Here is a 20,334-nt window from a genome sequence, read left to right on the forward strand (position 1 = left end):
TTTTATTTTTTTGCGTGTTTCCCAGAAGAGGGCAGCATCTCCCTAAGGTTTCTCTCATCAGGTGGTGCAGCCCTTTCCGGCAGTCTTAGAAGGAACAGTGGATTCATTGGTAGCAGAAAATGGTCTCAGGTCCCTCCATTCGGATTCACGGGGGGAAGGGGATAGAGATGGGAGAAGGTGTGTGTGTTGGGGGACGGTTTGGGGGAGGTGGCCGGCTCGCTGGAGAACAAGCTTTTTCAGAACGTCACTTGCCTACAGTGGCTTAAGAACAGGGTCCCATCAGAAGGCATTAGGGGGCGTTTGGAAACCTGGCAGAGCTTTTGTGCCCTGAAGCCCGAAGGTGACAGTGCAAGGTAGTAGAGAAAGGGCAGTCTGGCTGCATCAGGGGAGCACACAGTTGCTTCTAAGGCAGGACTTTGGAGGGCAGGTGGGTGACTCAGTCACTCTGCTAGTTAGAACTAGGACAAGCCCTGGGATCTGCTAACATCTTTCCACCCCTCCCCCACCACTTGGACCGGACAAGGTCAAAGGTAGCGTCTGAACTTCATTCCCACCAACACTGGTCCCACCGGTTCTCGCCAATTAGAGACATTGTAGGGTCCCGGGCCATTGACTTGTCTTCACTTTTCAGTAAACACCCAGGAGGGCAGATGGGGGAGACCTCACGGGTGGAAATCGATGCTCGTGGACACTTGCCTGATCTCTGGGTCAGGTGGTGAATGTGTCAGCGAGGCAGGGTGGCAGCAGGCCAGGGAGGGTCTCCAGGGTGGGGTTCCTGGGGCTGTCTTCCTCTACGCTGAATGTCTTTATCTGCGGGTGGCATGTTTGCTGGAAACAAAAGAGCGGCAGCTAGAAGTGCCTTTCAAGATTGGGATCTGTTGTTCTTACTGAAAGGATCTGAAGTTGTTGGAGGAGAGGAACAGGTGGGGTGAGGTAGGTGGCGTGGTCCCGTGTGACTGAGTGACCCCACTCAGCGACACCCTCCCAAACTAGCCCAGATTCCCTAACTCTGTTGCTGCTCCCGGGGCAATGGGGACTGATGTAAGAAAGTCTTCAGGGGTCGGAAGTGTCGTTCTCCCTCGGTGAAGCCCTGACCTTGCTTTAGCACGAGACCAGCCTTACTGTGCAACACCCCAGGAAGCACGTTTACCCTGTATGCTGGGCAAGTGGATGAAGGCAAACACCTTCCCTTCCATCCCTCTGGCTGGAGACCTCTGTGCGTGCACGGAAATCAGCACAATTGCCTTCAAGCCTCAGAAGGCTAGCCTGTGCTCCCAGACTGTGCCTTGATACACATTTGCCTTTTCTGGCTCTGCCGGATTGGCGTTCACTCTGCATTTCCTGGTCTTTGTGGTTTGTCAGCCCCTTAACATTGCTTTAGCTTCGCTGGCGTGTTGTGTGTGAGGATGAATTATGAGAGTTAAAAGCCTCCCAACCTCTGGCATGCTGGAACTGTTCCTTGAATGTGGCTCTGTTGTGAGCTGCTGTCATCACAACTTATATCAAAAGCATCTCTTGCCCCCAGGACATGACTGTGTTTTGAAAGCATTTCTGTCCTATGTTGCTTGTGCAGATATTTGGGAGAGAGCTTCTTCCATTTCTGTTCAGTTTTTGGAGACGGGTTTTAGTGATGCCTCCGTCGTACAATCTTCAGCCCTGGAGTCTGTGACGATGGAGGAGCTCTTACTGTCTAGGCTCTGGTCCCAGTTCCACTGCCAAGCTGCCGGGCAACCTTGGACAAGTCACTGCCATTTTTAACACTTCATCTCACCAGCTTCGTATTTTATCTCTGGAAGCAGAAAGAAAATGAATTTTTCTGCCAGTAGGCTGAGAAAAGTCGTTCCAAATACAAACTGAATAGGATCAGAGAATCAAGGAAGCACACGCTCAAGGAGGGTGGTGAGTCAACAGAAAAATATTGCCATTTTGGATGTCCATCTGCCTCCGTTTAACTCTTCATCTGAGGAAGGGGTGAAGTGTTGGAAAGCGTTTAAAATTGGCAAAAATGGGAAATGAGCTAAAAGCCTCGGACCTTTGGGACAGGACATACCACTGCTGGCCCTCGTGAGGACAGCTGCTCTGACAGCTGTGCCCTCCAGAATATGCTGTGGGCATCAGCCTGGCAGCAGGGTCCCTGGCTGTGCCTGATACCCAATAGGGACGCTGTAAATATTTGGGAAGTGAGTGGACAAGTGACTGTCCCTGGTTTGGGCTGGTGCCACTTAGAGGGCATCCAGAGTGCAGTGGAGGGCGGGGCTTGGGCAAGAGGGACATTCCTGCTGCTGGATCATGGTGAGAGTGACACTTCATGAGAGCCCAATCCTTTGGAAAGCCCTGTGCTTAAGTCCTGCGCTGACACCCCAACCCATGATGGAGAGCCAGCTCCAATGACATGCAGAGATGCATGGACCCAAAGAGGCAACCAGAGGGAAGGGAGGGGCACAGCTTCTGCAGGTTGGTGCTGAACGAGACCCAAGACTCACGTTCAAGACAACCCATAAACCAAGCACCAAGGAAAATTCTGCCTCTGCCTCTTTCTCTTCCATTGGACCCTCTTGGGCTGCCCTTTTTTTTTCTTTTTTTAAAACGTGCCTCAGAGGACTTTCTTTAGGGATAGTTGAAATATTTCCCCATTTTTATTTTATTTTTAAAATTTATTTATTGATTTATTTATTTTATTTATTTGGCTGCGTTGGGTCTTTATTTCTGCACGTGGGCTTTCTCTAGTTGCGGGGAGTGGAAGCTACTCTTCGTTGTGGTGCGCAGGCTTCTCATTGCGGTGGCTTCTCTTGTTGCGGAGCATGGGCTCTAGGCGTGCGGGCTTCAGTAGTTGTGGCGCACAGGCTTCAGTAGTTGTGCCTCGCGGGCTTAGTTGCTCCATGGCATGTGGGATCATCCTGGACCAGGGCTCGAACCCATGTCCCCTGCATTGGCAGGAGGATTCTTAACCGCTGCGCCACCAGGGAAGTCCCTTGGGCTGCCCTTTTATGTCTTCATTTCCCTTGACGTAGGGAAAATTGACTTTTGCAGGGAGTATAGAGCCTTATGAGTTTTAACATATATAGAATCATCTTACTGACACTCTAATCAGGATACAGGACAATTCCATAACCCTAAAGACCTGCCTTATGCTACCCCTTTGTAGGCTCTCTTTCCCCATGTCCCCAGCCTCTGGCAATCACTGACCTTTTCTCTATCACTGTAATTTTGTCTTTTGAGAATGTCATATAACTGAAATCACACAGGGTGTAACCTTCTGAAACTAGCTTCTTTCACTCAGCATGACGCCTTGAGATCCACCCGAGTTGTTGTGTGTATCCACACTTCTTCATTATTATTTTTTTTATGACTGAGTACCATTCCATCGCATGAATGGACCACTGTTTGTTTATCCATCCACCTGTTGAAGGGCTTTGGGGTTATTTCCAGTTTTGGGTGATTATGAACGGAGCTGATATAAATATGTATATACAGGTTTTTATGTGAATGGGAGTTTTCATTTCTCTCTGTTAAATACCTAGAAGTGGGATTACTAAGTCATGAGATATGTTTAACTCTATAGGAAACTGCTAACCTGTTTTCAAGAGTGGCTGTGACGTTTTGTATTCTCACCAGCAGAGTGTGAGAGCTCCAGTTCCTTTGCATTCTTGTCAGCACTTAATACTGTCAGCATTTTTTATTGAGCCATTCTAATAGCACATGTTTTTAACTTGAGTTTCCCTTAATGGCTGTGATTTTGAACATCTCTTCATGTGCCTAGTTTCCATCCATATTTCCCTGTGGTGAAGTATTTCTTCAAACCTTTCCCCCATTTTTAAACTGGTTTGGTTTTTTTCCTTATAATTGAATTCTGAGAGTTTTCTCTATATTCTGAATATAAGTCCTTTATCAGAGATATGATTTTCAAATTTTTTCTCTTAATGTGCCTTTTCATTCTTTTAACAGTGAATTTCAAAGAGCAGAAGTACTTAATTTTGATAAAATCCAATTTCCCAGTGTTTTATTTTAGGGGTCTTGCTTTGGTGTTGTATCTCAGAAATCCGCATCTAACCCAAGATTACAAAGGTTTTGTCCTATGTTTTCTTATAGAATTTTTAAGGTTTTAAGTTTTACCTTTAGGTCTATTGATCCACTTTGAGTTGATTCTTATATGTGGTGTTAGCCATTGATTGAAGTTCATTTTTTGCGTATGCATATCCAATTATTCCAGCACCATTTGTTAAAAGTACTAATCTTTCTCTATTGAATTGTCTTTGAAACTTGGTCAAAAATCATTTGATCATCCATGTGTGGGTTTATTTCTAAACTCTCTATTCCATTTCATTCATCTATTTGCCAATCACTAAAAATACCTCATTGTCTTGATTACTATAGCCTTATAAGAAGTTTTGAAATCAGGGAGTGTAAGTCCTCCAACTTGGTTCTCCTTTTTCATAGTTGTTTTGATTATTCTCATTCCTTTATCTTTACATATGAATTTTGAAATTAGCTTGTCAGTGTTTTAAAAAAAGGCTGTGCTGGGATTTTGATTGACATTGTCATCTTTACTATTTGGGTCTGTCTTCCCATTTAAGTCTTCTTTGATTTCTTCTATCCACATTTTGTAGCATGCAGATCCTATCCATGCTTTGTTAGATTTATACCTAAATATGGTCGGGCTTTGGAGCTATGATAAATTATATATATGTAAATTATACATATATGTATGTAGATATATTTAATTTCAGTTTCCAGTTGTTCATTGCTGGTATCTGGAAATATGATTTATTTTTGTGTGTTGACCTTGTATCCTGTGACCTTGCTGAGTTTGTTTATTAGTTCTAGAAATTTTTTGCAGATTCCTTGGGATTTTCTACATAGGCAATCATATAATCTGCAAATAGTGATAACTTTCTCCATGTCCAATCTAGATAACTTTATTTTCTTTTTCTTTATTGCACTAAGAATTCCTGTATGATGTTGAATAGAAGTGATGAGAATGGACATCTTTGCCTTGCTCCTGATCTTAGACTAGAAGCATTTTTTCTTTCACCATTAAGTGTTAGCTACTGGTTTTTTTGTAGATGTCCTTCATCAGGTGAGGACGTTCCCTGCTATTCCTAGCTTGCTGAAACTTTGTCTTATGCATGGATATTGAGGTTTGTCAAATGCTTTTTCTGCATCCATTGCTATTATTGTGTGGGGTTTTTTCCTTTAGATATTAATATGATGTACTATATTGATTAATTTTGAACATTGAATTTCTGAGATAAGCCTTACTTTGTCATGGTGAATTGTTCTTTTTATACCCATGCTCATTTTTAACGTCATTTTAGCTGATATACTCTCTGTGACCTGCCCAAAAGGTAAAGGTTTCTCAAACCTTCCTGCACATCAGTTCCTGAGACTATTGGACTGAGAGTTTCCTGAAGTCACATTTTAGAGGGAGAGGATGGTGTGATGTGCACATAGATAAATCAAGAAGTCCCTGTAATATAACAGGAATCTTTTGGATGAAGGACCAGAAGATCTCTGTCATTTCATGGCTTCTGTACTATTCCTATTCATTCTTGGTGGAATTTTTTCTCCCCCTTCTCATTCCCAAGACAGAAACTTTGTATGATTTTAAGTTCCAAATGACTAATCTAATAGACTAAAATCTACTCATCCATTTATTCAATAAATATTTATTGAGAGCCTACGACGTATTAGGAACTGTTCGATGCTGGGGATGTTATTATAGGTAAAAATTTAGTTCCCGCCTTCAATGGGACTTATAGTTTGGTGGAGGAACCAGACGTGAATCAGACAGACACACAGATGTTAATAGGAGAGACTGCTGGTATACCATTTTATGGTCATATATCATTTTTCTACATCAGTGTCCTCAGTTAAGAATTATGTTATATTACAATTCCGTTATCTACCCTGATTTTTAAGACCATGTATAGGTGAGGGGTTTAGCTCATGCTGGCTACGCATGATATTAGGACTTCAACTTCTGGCTGAATTGATGATAAACAAAGGGAAAAATGATGGCTCCATGACTCCATGAGAAAGACCCATTCATATGTTTCCTCTCCTCTTACAGAATGCCTTCAGTTGAGAGGATGCTCAAGAAGACAAGGTATCTTGAGAAACTGCAAGAAATGTTATGGGGAGAAGTGGGGAAGAAGAGAGGGAAGTTTTCAGGCTAGTTGGACTCTGGAAATTCCAGTCCCCGCCCCCCTTACTCATACTGGGACCCCGAGTTGCCAAGTGAAAACAAGAAGTAGGAGGAGAGTTAGGCAGAAAATGTAGTGAAATGTAACTTGGGAAAGGAGAACTGCTGATGCATTCCTGGCATTCAACACAAAGTAGAGGCCAACCTAAGTCACATAAAGATTTAGGTAGGAGGGTCTCTGAGCATCCATGGGGGCAGTAGATACCTTGGATTTGGGGACTAGAAGCATTCCTAGAGATGTACTGGTCCAACTCCCTGATTTAAAAAGTTAGGAAATTGAGAATCCGAGAGGGAAGTGACTTTACCTTAGAGTCATCTAGCAGGTTAGTAGCTGAAGTGGCTCTGAAACTCAGGACTGGGACTTCCAGAAGTGATCTTTCATCTCTTCCTCCTATTGATGGAGACTGAGACCCAAAACAGGGACAGGAACACAGAATCAGAGCAGCATCATGGTCTCTAGACCCCAGTGGAGAAAGGAGAAAGTTGGTAAACATAGCCATTCCTAATCTAAAGCTGGAAAGTTCAGATTACGTACTTATTGATAGTATAATGATTATAAACAACATTAACTGAGTACGTACGTGCCAGGCACTGTTCTACATGCTCAACTGCTTTAATCCCTTCAACAACGCTATGAAGTAGGTGCCAGTATTATTTCTGGTTTATAACTGTGAAAACTAAGGCATAGGGAGGTTAACTAGGTTGCTTAAGGTGGCACAGTCAATAAATGGCAAAAGTGGAATTAAATCTAGGTGATCTAAGTTCAGAGCCAGCCACTTAGCCATATGCTAAAATGTTTCAATGCAGACTGAATACCACTTAGGTGCTCCAGTCCTAATTCCTCACACAGAAAAGAATTCCACACCTGATGGAACCAGATTTATTTCCACCTCCAGCCACCTGGTACCTGCACATCAGAAAACTTGAGCATCCTGTCTTCGAGGTGGGTCTCAGGACACAAAACCTGTGTGCTGTCTTTGAAAGGAAAAATTCTAGTGGTTCTAGAAACCACTCATGCTGAAAAGAAAGCTGGCTGCTGACCCCGAGTACCCGTGTTCCCTTCTCCCACTTACTCTAGTGCCGTTGGCAGTGCGCCAGGGTCTCTAAAGCACACTCACTCTCCACTCTTTTATAATTCTCTTCCACCATTGTTAGTCTTCTGGGTATTACCCAGTGACCATAAAGCATATTAAATTAATTTCTGCTGCCTCACTTGACATTTATATTTGAGAAGCAACTCTGTGATGGGGCAGGGAGGTTGCCTGGAAAAATGCTAAATTAATATCCAGTTGAGAGACGGGTACCAGCTTCTTTTGATTACATAGGATATGTGCCTCTTCAATTGTCTGATCATACTGCCTGCTGTCAGTTGGAACAGAAGCTAACTGACCTCTCTAGGAATCAGAAGATCTGATCAGAATCAGGAGGCTTTCTTCAAAGAGGATAGACTCAAGGTTTTCCTCCTGCTTTCTATGCCCATGTCCCTGTTGAGTTCTGATCAATATGGCAAGGAAGGTTCCTTCACATTCCCTTCAACAAAGGCTTATGGTCCAAGAGAGGAACCAATCACAGCATCCCTCACGTCAATGTTTGCCATGTATTACATTGTATTTCCCGAGCCACCTGCTTGATTTCATCTTGTAGAGATTGGTGTTGCCATTGTGTCCTCTTGAACTCACCCTGACTGCTAGGAATGGCCATGGGATAGTGTGGAGGTGGGCGAGATAGTGAGGCACACACTGGAATAGTCTCCCCAGAGAGTTGCCATAGCTGTGATACTTCCCATTTCCATTGTTTCCTTACATTTCAAAGTATTTTTACATGTGCTATTTACATATACATTCACCAAATATTTACTGAATGTCTACTGTGTACCACGTCCATATCCCAGGGCAAACAGTTGGGACACAGTAGTAATAAATACAAACGGAAGAAGTTTGTCCTCATGAACTTACATAGAGCAGAAGTTATCTCAAATGCTTCTCATGATGATCCATCAGGGAGGCTGGACCAAGAGCCATGAGTCTCTTTTATGATTAAGATAAACCAAGGCTCAGAGAAGTTAAATGTCCTAATTAAAGGTACACAACTAGATAGTGGCAGAGCCCTGGAAAGCCCAGACCACCTGAATCCTTCACTATTACTCTTTCTGGCATAATATTCTGCCTTGACTTACGCCATGAAGGCCCTGCTAGAACCTCATGAAGTCATTTTGGTCATCACCTTCTGTTTCCTGTCCCCCATTCAAGCCTCTCAGCAGCACCACATGTCAAGAGAAGTGGGTTTTGCATGTTCCCACGGCACCCACCCATTCCAACAAATCACGGCTCCCTCTTTCTTGAAATTCTGTTGTGTCTTGAATTTAAATTCTTCATGCTACAAGCTCAGTACTTCCCGTCTTCCTCCATTCTCCGTGGAAGTGAAGTGAGGCATCTTTGATGGACCTGAGGACAATCCCCAAAGCTCCTCCTCTCTGGAACCATTGACAGATGTCTACATCCAGTCCTGACTTGTTTTGTCTCAATTAATCAGCAAACTGTAGTGAGGGTTTAGTCATTTTCACCCCTATTTTAGTTCCTCTTATACAGTTAAAATGACTGTTTTACCTATCAGACCAAAATTTAATGGCTAAAACAAGATTTAAGAAGTAATATCGCCTATATGCGGAATCTAAATTTTAAAAAATGACACAAATGAACTTATTTACAAAACAGAAACAGACACACAGACTTCGAGAACAAACTTATGGTTACCAGGGGGAAACGGTGGGTGGAGGGATAGACTGGGAGTTTGGGATTGACATGTACACACTGCTATATTTAAAATAGATGACCAACAAGGACCTACTGTACAGCACAGGGAATTCTGCTCAATATTCTGTAATAACCTAAATGGGAAAAGAGTTTGAAAAAGAAGTAACTCTGGGACCAGTTGATAAGTTCACGGAGGGGGGATTTCATGGTTTGTCGTTGGAATGAGGTTTTGGCAAGCTTCAGTCCAGCAAACAGTCTTTTAAAAAAGAAACTAGAACAAAAAAATGTTCAGAGGAGTTTTAACATAATAGAGATGAGATTTCAAGTCAAAACCAGAGTCAGTCTCAGCTCTGCTGTTTACTGGTTGTCTTGGGCTGATTGATTGTTTAAAACTCTCTGTGCATTTATCAAATTCAATCACTAAAAGGCAAAACAAATAATACCTGGAAGGGTTTTTATTCAAGAAAATGAGAGAATATTTGTAAAAGGGATTTCTCCACCATAGCATGCAAGGTAAACAGTAGTGATTCATATGATGGTCACTATTGCTAGCTGTGGAAAGGAATAGGGCTGCGGTATAAACTCATGGATTATTTTATCACAGTCTGTTTGCAGACTTCATTTTTGTCTTCCACCTCCAGAGTGCCAGAATAGCTTGCCTGTGGCCTCTCCTTTTCCCTCCCTAATATGGCAATGACACCTGGCCCATTTCTCATGCAGGAAAGTATTAAAGCTCTAGCAGGTATCTCCATGACAACAGAGATTGTTTTGTTTTCCCTGTATCCTCAGTACTGGGAACAGTCTCTTTCTTACAGCAGGCATCCAAAGATATGTATGGGAAGGATGAATATATCAGAATTTGCCTCAAGGCCCATGGGAGAAAGAGATCAGGAAGAACTTTGTGTAAAGAAAATGCAATGGTTGAGCCTTTGAATGGGGGAGAAGTGTTGATACTAATGTTACAGGAGACAAGGAAGGCTTTGTCCTGGCATGTGCGTATATGGCTTTGGCTCTGAGGCAGACAACCTGTGATGTCTGCTAATCCCAATGTCCCAAGCTGTCCCAGGACTATCCCGTAAGCTGAACATCCATGGTCTTACAGATTCTGACACGCAGACACTACAAGGGCTCTTGTCCTCCAAGCTGACCTACCCTTGGCTTGTACGATGAGAAAGCTGAGGTGGAGAGAGTCACCCAGAAGCAGAGCAGAGACTGGAATCCAAGCTCCAGATTTTTAGTGAAAGACCCCTTTTCCTTCCAGAGGAAACATTCCATCATTTGAAAACTAAATGCTGATTTTTTGCTCGTTACTTTGCCTTACTTTGCCTTGTTCAAGTGTGGAGAGAAAAATAGGTTTCTTTCAAAGTTTAGTGGTGGTCTTGTTTATAGGGGAATGCTTGATAGCTGAAAGATTTTACCAAGAAATCGTTGGGTTTCCTAACGATCCCTTGGTATGAAATATTACTGAGACCATCTCCTCATCCAGCCCGTGTGTGTTTTTCCTTCCCTCTTGAAATTGTCAAACTGACATAATTAACTAAGCTGTTAGCTAAATAAATCACTGGATCCCAGCAAGAATTTTTACTGAGATATCATTGCCCCCGCACCACACTGCATGAAGGACTGTCAACACCGCATGATAGATGTATGGCAAAGGATTCTGTTTGAGAGACAGCTCTCTCCTTCTCCCTGAGCATCGAACATGGTTGGCAGGCTACAGAACAGATGTCATGGAGCGTATGTGAGAAACCCACCAATTCCTTAGAGTATTTTGATCCCACAAGGTTCACGGAGCCTGAAGGCACATGGAATGCAGGCTGATAGCCCAGGGATGGACTCAGGTCCTGATGGACCTCAAACAGAAGCTGCTGTTATTCTGTAGTTCTTTTTTGTAGAGAACTGTGCTCTGACACAGGGGATGCACTTACTAACCTCCAGGAGTCTCTGACATCCCTTGAGGTAGATGAACACACTGTTATTGCTTTACTTTTATTTTTAGGAATATTCATTTGTTAGCTCTTTAAGAGCAGGGCCCACTCCATCTTTTGATCTATGTGGCTCATGGCAGAGCCATCTGGTAAATATGTGGCAGTGTTCATCTTTTGCTTTCCATCCCAGCTTTTCTGTATTCCTGCAGATTGACCAATGATTGAGGGCATTTTGGAGAAGAGTCTTATTAACAAATGAAACCTTATTTGAATTTCAACAGATAAAGAAATAGAGGCTGAAAAATCACGACCGGGGTGGTCAGTCTGTTGAGGAATTCAGAACGCTGAGGCACCAGGCCCTCGGGTGATGGACGGCTGCTCCTGCACTCGGTTTAATTAGAAGCATGGCTAATGGCCAGAAACTTGGAAGAGAGATTATAGATTCATTAATTAGGTTCATATTTACACCTTGATTGTCAACTGTAATCATTTGTTTAACCCGAGGTCTCCTTAGTTCATTATGATCATTATTGCTTGGCTAGAGTTTTACAGTTATGAACGAGGAATCTGTATGTGAGCCTATATATTCCAGCAGGAACCCAGGCTGACGGTATATGTTAATGTAAGGGGAGTTTCCTTTAAATCTTTGTTTTAATCCTCAGTCACCTTTTATTTCAGAACTATAAACTGTGCCCAATCAATGGATGCATTAATAGTTGCCCCTGACAACTGATAAGATCATCCACTTTGAGAATATCAACAATGTCTATCTCATACTCATAAAAATTTTCTAATTTTCCAAGGGCCTTGGGGATCATCAACTCATATGAGACGATGCTATGAAATCTAATTTGGCTGTACAGTAAGTTCCCTACATACGAACGAGTTCCGTTCCGAGTGTGTGTTCGTTAAGTACAACAAAGTTAGCCTAGGTACACAACTAACACAATCGGCTATATAGTACTGTACTGTAATAGGTTTATTATACTTTTCACACAAATAGTACATAAAAACAAACAAAAAATAAAAAAAACATTTTAAATCTTACAGTACAGTACCTTGAAAAGTACAGTAGTCCAGCACAACAGCTGGCATACAGGGGCTGGCATCAAGTGAACAGGCAAGAAGAGTTACTGACTGGAGGAGGGAGAGGAGGTGGGAGATGGTAGAGCTGAAGGATTGTCAGCAATAGGAGGCGGAGAGCAAGCTGGAATTTCACCAATGCCTGATGTTGATGGCACAGGTTCTGGTTCCTTGCTGGATTCAATTCTATGGATAGCTACACTCTTGAAAAAACAATCCAGTGATGTCTGGGTAGTAGCTCTTTGTTTCACGTCACAGATGACACGGTAGCGCTGGATTGCATTCTGAACAGCTACCGCAGCCTTTGAGTACCGTTCTACGTTTGGATCCTGTACCTCGAAAAATAACAGTGCCTCCTCAAATAAAGAAAAGCCCCTAGCCATTTCCTGTGTCATGAATCTCTTTGGTTCTTCAGTTACTTCTTCTTCCTCTTGTCTCTCTTTGTCCTTTCTCTGGGCCTCCAATTCCATCAGGTCTTCATTCGTAAGCTCCACTTTCGCATCTTTGAAAGTTTGCAACTTGAAGGTTTGTATGTAGGGGACTTACTATGTACAAGAAGCTATGTTTGAGGCCCATAGAGATACAGCGATGGGATCTGGGGGTGTGTGATGGGCAGCGTTTCTGCTTCTGCTCTGCTTTCTGTAGTTACCTCCAGGCTTCTCTGCAGACTTGGGGGTTGGTGGGGGAGAGAGAGAGAGAGAAGGTCGACCTTTGACTGGCTTGGGGGTATCTTGTTCCCTTGTCTTATGATGGGTGTTGTCATATCACAGAGGACATTACTGAGGGAGGATTAGAGTAGACCTACGTTAAGGCCACGGTAGAGGTTGAGTGGAGGGCACTAAGGAACTACACGGACAACTTCTAAGGCCTGAGAACCTCCAACACCAGGCCCCAGGGATTTACCTCTTTGTCTTCCCTACTTTAAAGAAGTAAAATTTGATAGTTTTCTTCCTGGAAGAATTTTCTTTTTCCACCAAATCGAACCATCCTTGGTTAGAGCTGTAATGCCCTAGCTATCCCCTTCTGCTTAAATCAGCATATTCTGCAGAACTATATCCAAAACAGGCTCCATTTTTTTTTTTTTTGCATCCTTGGACAAATGATCACAGAGAATCTCCCACTGAGTCAAAGGATGGAGGGAAGGACGGCAGTCAGTAGGAGTAAGTGCTCAGAAATGTGAATTATCTGCTCGAGCAATGTACAGGTGCATTCAGTACTTGCTCAGACCCTAGTTCTTTGTACATGAGCTTCACTTAATGTTGAAGTCTCCTGGCCATGTATGGCATATTATCCATCTCTACCAAGGTCCAGTGTCAAGCTAATAATAACTTGCTTTGCTCAAAAACCCTAGGGTCATCCTCAGTAATTATTCTTTTAGACCTTGTCACAGACACCAACAGCATCCCCATTCTGTTATCCGTCATAGACATTCTGAGCAACTTGGGGACACAGGGCAGAGGTACTTGTACTGCAGCCTAGACCATTTGAAGAAACTTCTCTAGTTTGGTGTCCCACCCAGAGCCGGCAGCTTTTCAGATCGCTTGGTCAATGGACTGGAGGAGCACATCCAATTTCGTTATTGTGTTAAAACAATCATCAAATCAAAACAATCATCAAATCCCCTTCTTAACAGTAGATAGAAGTTCTGGCTTCTCTGTCCCTTTGGAATGGATATTCAAACATAACCCATTCTCCTGAACTTCCTAGAAACTTCTATGAGATGACAGGTTCCATGTTTTTGTTTTGGAATTTTATTTTATTTTTTAATTTTTATTTTATATTGGAGTATAGTTGATTTACAATGTTGTGTTAGTTTCAGGTGTACAGCAAAGTGATTCAGTTATACATATACATGTATCTATTCTGTTTCAGATTCCTTTCCCATATAGGTTATTACAGAATATTGAGTAGAGTTCCCTGTGCTATACAGTAGGTCCTTGTTGATTATCAGGTCCCATATTATTGTGTGGGATTTATCTTCCATGGTGTGCATTATGGCAGATAAATGGATAATCTGGATAGTATGGCTTTATCTTCCATAATATAAGTTACCTAGGCATCTAGGATGACCATTACTTACTGTTCCTCAGTATAGCCCCTTTCATCAACTTATTATCCTCATTCTTTGTGCTATCTAGAAGCAGCCACTCCACAGAACATTCCTTGATTTCATCGTATCGTCCATACTTTTCCAAAGCAGTGGCCACCCCATCTCCCAAAGCCTTCTCTTCAATGAGCACCACATTTTAAGTAGCCATAGGCAATAATCCAATTAACTGTTTCAATGCTACAAGTCATGAATTGCCAAATTATTATTACTTAATATTAGGTGGATTTTCATTGCCTTTTGTCTCAACTGGACCCAATTCCCCAATTTCACTTCAGATTCCTGGATACCACAGTCTGGAACCAATTTGTGTCTTATTTAGAGTTTTGGTTACAAATAACCAAAACCAACTAAGCTCACTTAAACAATATAAGAATTTTAGAAAAACATATTGCAGACGGGGCTGGCTTCATGGGTGTGCGACCACTGCATTTTCACCAGGCCCCATGCTCAGAGGTTTAAGGCTTTGCCGTCGCCATCTTGAAATTCTTAATTTTATATTTTAACTTGTGTTTTGTAAGTGATGGGAGAGTGGAGTGGCTGCCACGGGCTTGGAGGCTTGGCTCTCAGTATTGGATGAATAAGTAACGGATGCCCACCCAGGCTCAAGACTTCAGGAGGCCCTCAAGTTCCTCCACTCTGTGGGGAAGATTGCTTAGCACCGCATGGGAGGCTAAATTGGGTCCATCTGTGCCCAGGGGCACCACACCCTCCTGAATACAAAGTCTAATAGTGTTCTGTCTCCTCACAACCTCTCCCTCCCTCCTTTCAGGGCCCCCAAGGTAACATCTCCCAGACACAGAACACATTCGAGTATCAGGTGAGGCTGCACATCTCAGAGCTTCCCCCTCTGCCCCTCCTCCCCGGAATCAGGGCAAGTGTTTGTGACAACGTGCGCCATCTACAGGCTTTAGTTTCCTTCCACAGCTCTTCTAATCCCCTTTACCTACAAACAAATTTGTGTGGAGGCAACTAACGAACTGGTATGAACCTGGCTTTGTTTTGTTTTGCTCTTTCTCTTTCAGAGACTTTTCAAGTTTCCCCCTTCCTGCCTGTCTTTTTTTTTCTTTCTTTCTGTGTGGGGAGTCCAAGTTCCTAGGTAAACAGCAAGTTCTTGTCCTCCTGACAAGTCAGGCCGTATCCTGTAAGACGTCCAGGTGACAGAGGATGGGAGAAGCATGCAGGGAGACAGTTAACGCCTTCATTTCCTGAGGTTCTGCGTCAGGAAGTTACCTGGGAGGAATGTAGGTAGGACAATTGTCACCACTTAATATTCCTCAATCCAAGCTCAGGGGACAGAACTTACTTTCATCATGATGGTTGGTGGTCTTCTACCAAGCTCAGCATCACTTCTGTGCTGATGCCTGGAGATGTGACTAAATGGCCTGAATCTTCACGTTTCCCCAGATTTACATCTGGTCCAGATGCTCATGCTTTTCCTACAAACAGTCGCTTGTAGTTAACAAAAAGCAAAAATAGCAATTCATCTCTGGTTAACAATTGTACCACATATTTGTACCAAATTTATTAAATCATAACATGTAAAGAAATACAAACACCTAGTGACAGTCCAGTATCTTTCTGATTAAGCTTCATGACTTCCTTTCCGGGATCAGAAACAAAGGGAAAAGAAAACCTTCATGAAACACTGAGTCTGAGTGTCTGTCTGTCCTGTCTGTCCTGGGGTCTGGGCAAGCTCCACTCCCACCTCAGGCCTGGGCAGGGCCTGGGAGTAAAAGTTACTCCTGGACAATCAGACCACCTTCCCTCTCTTCCCCTCTCCCCTTTGGTGTCAAGCATCCTCTCTCCGATTACTCCAGCCAGTACCATTATTGTATTTCTCCAATCTGTTCCAAGAGCCTAAAATGGCTGCACCTTCCCCTCTTTGAAGAACTGAGATCATCTCATCAGCAAAAGAAAATCATTCTAAGATGCTATTTTAAAGTACAAATAAAAGGGGAAGGGGGAAGAAAGAAAGAAAAAAAGAGAGAGAGAGCGGGAGAGAGAAAGAAAGAAAGGAAGGAAGAAAGAAAGAAAGAAAAGAAAGAAAGAAAGAAAGAAAAGAAAAGAAAGAGGGAGGGAGGGAGGAAGGAAGGGAGGGAAGAAGGAGGGAGTGAGGGAGGGATGAAGGAAAGAAGGAAGGAAGGAAGGGAGGAAAGAAGGAGAATAAAATCTACACAGTAGACTGACTCCCAGGATTCAAACCCAGGAATGATAAACTTGCAATCAGAATTCTCTTGCCTGGTGTACATACGAATATCCTGATGTTATTCTATCCAATGTATACGAGAATATACAGTCTACTCTGTTCAGAATTCTGAAGGTTTTCTTATTAGCTACTTCTGGCTCCTTGCCAGGTGGTATATACTTAAAGAGACCTGCCCCACCCCCTTTGTCCTTTGAACATTTAAAAAACTTGAACCACAATAAAGTTTTTAAAAAAGAAAATTCTAAAACTAGACTCGCTCGTTTCATAGATACCAGAAAAACTGAAAATGTACTAATAAATTAGTGTGTTTTCACTTTTTACTAGACCTTGATTTCGTTAAATGTTGGGTTAAGGGGTGGAAGGAGCCCTTTTATCTGGTTTCTGTATCCCTAAGATCTAGCAAAATGCCAGGTTCATAGTATGTGCATAAAGAAAGGAGTGGATGTTTTTGCATTTCCCACCGCCTCCACTTCTGCTCTTTCTCCTTTGCTGGGTAATTCAAGCCAGCCCACCACAGTCCTGTTGCTGGAGGGGCTGAAGCCCACAGGTGCTGCTCCTGGGAGGCCAGAGCAGGGAGGAGCATGGACCGGGCTCAGCAGGGGACCACTGACCACAGCTCAGGCTGCTGTGCAGAGAGAGCGCTGGAGAGGATGCTCGCCGTCGGTGGCCTCCTTCTCCTCCAGCTGCCCCCGCCTCTCAACCCTACTAATGACCCGTCCTTACCTATGCCACCTGCTCTCTTTCCTCTCTCCCGAAGCCAAGCTGTGGAATCTGGAATCCAACCATGGATGATGTTAAAAATGCTTAGACAGTTGTAAAATTTTGTTTTTGTTTTCGTTTTTAGATTTTTTTTTTTTGACGTGGACCATTTGGAAAGTCTTTATTGAATTTGTTACAATACGGCTTCTGTTTTATGTTTTGGTTTTTTTGGCCGCGAGGCATGTGGGACGTTAGCTCTCCGACCAGGGATCGAACCTGCACCCCCTGCACTGGAAGGCGAAGTCTCGAGCACTGGACCGCCAGGGAGATCCCGAGAGTTGTATAACTTTGTAAGTGCGAAACCAAAAGCAATCCAGGGAGTGGGGACAGTCCCAGATCTCTGGCCTCAAGCAGGTTTCCTTCTCCCACAGTGTGTACTGTGGTCTCTTGCGGTCAGGAGTGAAAGGGGCTGTGATCTGGCCCAGACACACACAGAACTCGCCAACCCACCCAGAAGTGCCGTCTGTCCTCAGGGACCGGGAGAGGGGGGCTGGAATGGCTTTAGATGGTTAGTTCCCAGGCTGGGAACTCAGACAATGTTGCTGGCGTAAATGAGATCATTTGCTACCGTATCTGCCATTTACCCTCTTTGTCCCAACATCAGACAAACAGTCTGGTCTGGGGAAAGTCAAGACTCCATCCTGGAGGAAGCAGAGACCCAGAGAAACTGTACAGAGAAGCAGAAGAGAGGACAGCCTAAGAGGAGCAGCAAAGTGTTTCAGGATTTTGTGGTTTTATTAACTGTTTCATTTAACAAATAAGAGTTGAGCACCATCAGGCTCTGAATAAGATGCTGCGGTCCAGTGGTGAGGTCATGCAGACACATCCCGTGTGCTCTTGAAGTTCACAGTCTAGTGGGGACACACACATCAAACAAAAGATTTGCAACCTGCGTTCTGTGGAATGAAAACTCATAGGGTCCCACCAGAGAGTATTTGGGGGATTTAATTTAGATTGAGGGGATCCAGGAAGGCCTCCTTGAGGAAGTGGTATTTTAAGTTGTGAGCAGAAGGATGGGCGTCTGTGTCTCCAGCAGAGTGGGGAAGCCAGGTTCCAGGCAGACAAGGGAGGAGTGAGAGCTTTTATGTGGGAAAGTGCTTGAGAAAGAGGAAAGATCAGTATGGCCAGAGCAGAACCAGTCAGGGAAGTGCTAGGACTGAGATTGGAGGGGTGGGCAGTGGTACGATTATGCAGGGCCTCTGGGGGCAAGTTATAAATGTTGGAATTTTACCCTGAATGAAATAGGAAACCGTCAACTGTTCTAAGGTGCGAAGAATTCACTTTGACTTTGCATTGAAGGGGAGAAAGAATGGAAGTGGGGGGGACCAGTCTTGAGGCCGTTGACACAGTACAGGTGAGAGATGATGGTGCATTGTTCCACCTGACTATGGAAAGAAGAATGAATTTAAGTTATGCTCTGGATGTGGAATCAATAGGACTTAGGGGAGGATTAGATATTGCAAATGAGCACAAGGGAGAAATCAAGGACTTTTCCCAGGATAATGGGGTAGTTGATTGTACCATTTATTAAGATGGGATTAGAGCATTTTGAGGAGGAAAATCAAGAATTTGTTGTTGAAACTTAAACCTCCATTGACAGATGAATGGATAAAGAAGATGTCGTACATATATATATGGAATATTAGCCATAAAACAGAATGAAATAATGCCATTTGCAGCAACATGGATGGACCTAGAGATTATCATACTAAGTGAAGTAAGTCAGAAAGAGAAAGACAAATACCATATGATGTCACTTGTATGTGGAATCTAAAATGGGACATAAATGAACGTATCTATGAAACAGAAACAGACTCACAGACATAGAGAACAGGCTTGTGGTTGCCAAGGCAGAGTGGGGGAGGGGAGGGATGGATTGGGAGTTTGGGATTAGCAGATGCAAACTATTATACATAGGATGGATAGACAACTAGGCCCCACTGTAGAGCACAGGGAACTATATTCAATATCCTGTGATAAACCATAATGTAAACGAATATGCAAAAGGATGTATATGTATGTATAAGTGAGTCACTTTGCTGTACAGCAGAAATTAACACAACATGGTAAATCAACTACAATAACAATTTTTAAAAAAAGGATTTGTTGTTGAACACGTTACCTGTGAGACACATGTGCAAAGCCAAGAGGAGATGTCAAGGAGACAGCTAGAAATACGGCTCTGGAAGTGACAGGAGTGAGCTGGGCAGGACATGGGAAGGGGTCACCAGCATACAGATGATATTTAAAGCCATGGGATAGATGAGATGGCCCAAGGGTAAGCGTGTAAAATGAGCAGAGAAGAAGATTCAAGCCTAACTGGTAACAACTCCAATATTTAAGTCAAGAAAGGAAAATACATGGTACAGGACTTTCGTTTCCTCTCCCTCATCTAGACAAATATTCATAATCAATCATGGCTTTCTTCCTTAACTGAGCCAAAATTCAGAATTTGATTTGTTTTCAAGACAACACTATAGAAATCTCTGCCAAAAGATTAGTGCTGGCAAAAGAGAGAAAACCTGATGGACTTCCTGGCTTTTGTTCAAGGGTTACTAAATTTTTGGAGGGAGAATTTCTTTTTGACATCAAAATATTTAAACAAGCCTACATAATGGTAGTTTTGTTCTTGTTTATTCAGTCAATAGACTATACTAACTGCTCATAAAATGCCATAGTAAGCCTAGGGCCCTAGGTCCACTGATTGGGAATGGCTCCTCTAGAGCAGCGATTCTCAAAGTGTGGTCCCTGGACCAGCAGCATCACCTGGGAACTTTTTAAAAACGAAAATTCTCAGGCCCAAACCCACACTTACAGAAACTCTGTGTTGTAATAAGTCCTCTGGGTGATTTTGATGCAGGATGAAGTTTGGGAACTTCATTCATTTTAATTTCCATCAGGAACTAGGTTTAGGTTTTCAAAAATTCAACTGTATTCTTAGTTACTATTAAAGTTCCTGAAAACATCGAAGGGGCTTAATAAATGTGTGATGAAAGAATGATTGACTGAGTGAATGAATTCTCGCTATAGTAGTGCTGGAGAATGAAAATAGAGACTGAACAAGGTAGCCCCTACCCTCAAGAAGCCTGGTCGTTTCTACAAAGAACTTCTTGGTGATAGCAAGGTCAAAAACCATTTCTCTGTCCAAAATCTCTATCCAAACCACATTGTAATTTCATTTGAGCATTAGATGTTCCTTGGTACTAGAATCGTAAAGATGAAAGGGACATTGAGTTAGCCATCTTTTTTTTTTTTTAATATCTACTTTTTTTTCCTTTCTTTAAAAATATTTA

The sequence above is a fragment of the Balaenoptera borealis genome (genome assembly GCF_965194805.1).
Source record: "Balaenoptera borealis genome assembly, chromosome: 13".
Taxonomy (NCBI): Eukaryota; Metazoa; Chordata; class Mammalia; order Artiodactyla; family Balaenopteridae; genus Balaenoptera; species Balaenoptera borealis.